Consider the following 5,084-nt stretch of genomic DNA (forward strand, 5'->3'; position numbering starts at 1 on the left):
CAGAAGTGACAGCAGTCTTGTAGACTGTTGCCTAATCTTACAAGGGGGTAAACAGATAGGCCATGCTATCGTGGTAATAGTAAATGCAAGAAGAGTGGTCACAGGGAGTTCCCACTGTGGCTCAGCAGAAATGAACCTGACTAGGAACCATGAGGATGTGGGTTCAATCCCTGGCCTCGCTCAGTGGGTTAAGGATCCAGCATTGCCGTGAGCTGTGGCATAGGTTGAGGATGTGGCTGGGATCTGGTGTTGCTGTGGCTGTCGTGTAGGCCGGCAGCTGTAGCTCCAATTGGACCCCTAGCCTGGGAACTTCCCTATGCCACAGGTGTGGCCCTAAAAAGACACATGCACACACACACACACACACACACACACACAAACACACAAAGAATAGTGGTCATAGTGCCCTTAGTCAGATGGAGCATGGGGATGCTTCTGGAAGAAACATCATGATGGCTACCCAAGGAGAATCACAAGCTCAGCTCAACCTTATATTGGTGATGGAAAAACTACATTCATGAAACATGACTTGACTGGTGAAGTGGAGAAGAATGTAGCCATGCTGGGGTTTGAGGTCCATTCCCTTGTGTTTCACACCAGCAGAGGACCCATTAAGTTTAATGTATGGGTCAGGAGAACTTTGGTGGATGGAGAGATGGCTATAATATTCAAACCCAGTGTGTCATTACAATGTTTGATGTAACATCAAGAGCTTATAAGAATATGCCTAACTGGCATAGAGATTTGGTACAAGTATGTGAAAACATCCCCATTATGTTGTGTGGCAAGAAAGTGGATTTTTTGCTTTTTTTTTTTTTTTAAGAGCTGCATTTGCAGCATATATGGAAGTTCCCAGGCTAGGGGTCCAATCGGAGCTACAGCTGCCAGCCTATGCCACAGCCACAGCAACGTGGGGCCTGAGCCTCATCTGCGACCTACATCACAGCTCACAGCAACACCAGATCCTTAGCCTACTGAGAGAGGCCAGGGATCAAACCTGCATCCTCAAGGATACTAGTTGGTTTTGTTTCTGCTGTGTCACAATGGGAACTCCAGCCAAGTGGACACTGAGGAAAGGAAAGTTAAGGCAAAATCTACCATCTTCCATCAAAAGAAGAATCTCTAGTACTATGACATTTCTGCTAAAAGTAAGTACAACTTTGAAGAGCCCTTCTTTTGGCTTGTTCAAAAACTAATTGGATGAAGTTCCCACTGTGGTGCAGTGGGTTAAAGATCCAGCATTGTCTCTGCAGTGGCTTGGGTCACGATGGAGACACGGGTTCAATCCCCTGCCTGGCGCGGTAGGTTCAGATTCTGGTGTTGCTGCAGCTGTGGTGTAGGTTGCAGATGTGGCTCAGATTTGATCCCTGGCCTGGGGGATTTCCATATGCCATGGGTGTGGCCAAAAAAAAAAAAAAAAGGGAACAACTAATTGGAGGCCCTAACTTGAAGTTCATTGCCCTGCCTATTGTTGCCCCACCAGCTGTTGTCATGGACCAATCCTTGGCAGTGTAACATGAAGCTGGCAAAGCAGGGTCCCCACAGCGTGCCCTGAAACCCCATCTCCACATGTATCAGATGCCTCTATCCTTTTGTGGCTGATGTGTAATTTTACAGTGTCCACGCCAGCTGCAGGTCTGCTGTTCTCATAAAGCACGTACCTCCTGCAAATAAGAACTTGAGCTTCATTTTCAGTGCCTATAGGCAGAGAGGTGCTCAGAGTCAAAGATTTGCTTTACCACAAGCAACTTTTCATCTGTCCACTAAAGGAAGAGCTGTCAGCTTCTTTAAATATAACTTCAACTGTTATATGATTTTTTTTTTGTCTTTTGTCTTTTGTCTTTTTAGGGCCACGCCCGCGGCATATGGAGGTTCCCAGGCTAGGGGTCCAATTGGAGCTACAGCTGCCGGCCTACACCACAGCCACGGCAACGCCAGATCTGAGCTGTGTCTGCGATCTACACCACAGCTCATGGCAATGCCAGATCCTTAACCCACTGACCGAGACTAGGGATCGATCCCACATCCTCATGGTCCCTAGTAGGATTCGTTTCTGCTGCACCACAAGGGGAACTCCTGTTATACGATATTAAATGGATAATTAAAAATGTCAATTTCTGGAGTTCCCACGGTGGCAGCAGTGGGTTGATGATCTGGCTTGTCTCTATGGAGGTGCCAGTTCAATCTGTGGCCTGGCGCAGTGGGTTAAGGACCAGCATTGCTGCAGCTGTGGCATAGGTGGCAGCTGCAGCTCGGATTTGATCCCTGGCCCAGACACTTTCACATGCTGTGGGTGTGGCTGAAAAAGAAAAAAAAAAAAAGTCAATTGCTGGAGTTCCCTGGTGGCCTAGTGGTTAAGGACTCAGCATTGTCACCGCTATGGCTTGGGTTCTATCCCCTGGCCTGGGAACTTCTGCATGCCACAGGTCCAGACCAAAAAAAAAAGTCAATTGCTTAACCTTGCTGACAAAGTTTCTCCGTGATAGTGACTATCAAGCATTTGAAGTGTTCGTCATTAAAAAGTCTAGATCAGGAATTGAGTGTGGCTGTTGCAAGCAAAAAACATATAAAAAGTTGTTATAGGAGTTCCCGTTGTGGCCCAGCAGGTTAAGAACCTGACATAATGTCTGTGAGGATGCAGGTTCAATCCCTGGCCTTGCTTGGTGGGTTAAAGATCCAGCAATGTACAAGCTGTGGGGTAGGTCACAGACACGGCTCAGATCCCACATTGCTGTGGCTGTGGCGTAAGCCAGAGGCTATAACTGCAATTCGACCCCTAGCCCGGGAACCTCCATATGCCATGGGTGCTGCTCTAAGAAGAAAAAAATAGTTATGTTATAAAAGCTAACTCTGCCAATTGGTTAAAGGCCACCAATCCCAGCCATGCTCATATTCACTTTGCGGTGTATCCCTGCACTTCATTCTCCGCATCCAAGTGAGGCCTCTTTCTCTACCCTCCTACCCCAGAGTCTGGGCTGGCCTTGTCACCTGCTTTGGCCAACAGAAGTGGATGGAAGGGACTTGAGATCCCCACAGTTAGCTTAGCAAGCTTGAGGCTTCTGCCTTGATTCTCTCAGAATGTTCTGGTTACTATCTAAAGAAGTCCACTTAGGGAGTTCCCATCATGGCTCAGTGGAGATGAATCTGACCAGCATCCATGAGGACACAGGTTCGATCCCTGGCCTCGCTCAGTGGGTTAAGGATCCGGCGTGGCAGTGAGCTGTGGTGTAGGCCGCAGATGCGGCTCAGATCTGGCATTGCTGTTGCTGTGGCTGTGGCGTAGGCCAGGGGCTACAGCTCCGATTGGACCCCTAGCCTGGGAACCTCCATGTGCCACATGTCTGGCCCCAAAAAGACAAAAAAAAAAAAAAAGAAGAAGAAGTCCATTTAGAACGTGAAAAGCCGAGAAGGACAGACCTGAGGAGTCTTAGTCCACAGCCAGACATGTAAGCGAGGCCATCTGGAAACTTCCAGCCCAACTGATCCTCCCTCTTGAGTGAATCCAGTCAAAACTGACTAAAGGAAGTACCCAGCACCACCCACCACAACCATAACAAATCATAAACTACTGTTATTTTGGGCCCCTTTGCCTTGGGAGGCTTATCACACAGCGAAGGCTAATTAAAGAGCAAGCTCAATTTATCATTCAAAAAGGAAGACAGAACAGGAGGGGAAGTGGGCGGGGATAGAGAGGAAGCAAAATTGGTCCTACCTTGATAATTGTTGAAGCTGGGGATTCGTTATCTACTCAGCTATTTTTGCATATGCTTGAAATTTTCCACAGCAGAAAGTAAAAAATAAAGGGGAAGGTTGGAAAGATTTCATTAGAAAACTGTATATACATACTTCAGATTCAACGCATTTCATCTTTGTACATGATTGTATAAGACACAGAATGAAAACCTTTTTTTTTTCCCCCAGCAGGCCACATTTCAACTCTCCAAATACTCTCCAATTCCCCCCGAACGGCAAAGCGATATTACGTAAAACTCTGGGTGTGTCATGAGGGGAGCAAGGGTGAGGGGCCCGGCCGGACTCTATCCACCTCCACAGCCTACTCCAAAGGCAGCCGGCACCCACCCCGCTCCGCGAGGCAGGGCTCCAGCCTCCCAGCCCCCCAGCCCCGGGCAGGAGGCGGCCCTGAGGAGCTGCGGCCTCTGGCCTCCCTCGCCGGCCGCCTGCTCAGCTCGCCTTCCCTCCTTCCTGCCCCATCGCTGCAGACTGTGCCCGGGCCCGCCTGCCGGATTTGCCCGACCGGCCGGCGCGGGCTCTGGCTCCAGGTGGGGGTGGTGGGGTTGAGAGGCGCTGGAAAAGGCGGGCCAGCCTGAATTACGACCCTCCAACCCCTCCAGGGAAGGGAGGAAGCCTCTTTCACCGATCGGGGCCACCCTTGCATCCCCGAATCCATCCTTGAGAGGGGACAGATGGCAAGCGCATGGTCCTGGGGCTCACGGTCACCCTGCGGCTCCCAGACTTTTTGGATCGGGACCCTCTGCCCCTTTGAATCACACTCTCTGGGAGCCCCGGCATCCCCAGGCTCCGATCCTGATCCCCTGCGTGGAGCCCGGAAGCGATGGGGTGCGGCAAGCACGGGGGGGTGGGGGGCGAGGGGCGCGGGTGCCCGGGGCTGGCAGGGAGGTGCAAGGGGGAGATGCGAGGGGCGCCGCCCGGGTAGAACCCGAGTCTCAAACGCCTTGTGGACCCCGTCCCCGCTTCCTTCAAGACGTTTGGAATAACTGATTGTGAGTTCTCTGGCCTTGACGCTGTCGTCTCAGGAAGCCCTTTCCTTCCAAGGACGCCCAGAATCCGCAGCGGGGCGGGGGGAGCGGGGAGGGGGGGAGGGAGGTGGGAGGTGGCGGGAGAGGGAGAGAGGGAGGGAGGAAGAGGAGTGAATTGCATTGGCTCGTCGCCTCCGCAGTGGAAGATGCTGACACCCTCGGTCCGGCCCCCTCCCTGCGGCCCAGCCTTCCGTCCCCCACGCCCAGCTGCGGACAAATGAGCACACAGAACCCGCGGACTAGAACAAAAACAAGGATGTTTCATTACTTCTTTCTAATTTTTTTTCCTCTGCCCACTAATTAATA

The 5,084-nt window shown here is 51.2% G+C and overlaps 1 pseudogene; it reads left to right on the top strand.

The window, feature by feature from the left end:
• The first annotated feature begins 452 nt into the window (after positions 1-452).
• Positions 453-4,328, top strand: LOC125118010 (GTP-binding nuclear protein Ran-like; annotated as a pseudogene).
• Positions 4,329-5,084: the final 756 nt, after the last annotated feature.

This window comes from Phacochoerus africanus, chromosome X, assembly GCF_016906955.1.
Source record: "Phacochoerus africanus isolate WHEZ1 chromosome X, ROS_Pafr_v1, whole genome shotgun sequence".
Lineage (NCBI taxonomy): Eukaryota > Metazoa > Chordata > Mammalia > Artiodactyla > Suidae > Phacochoerus > Phacochoerus africanus.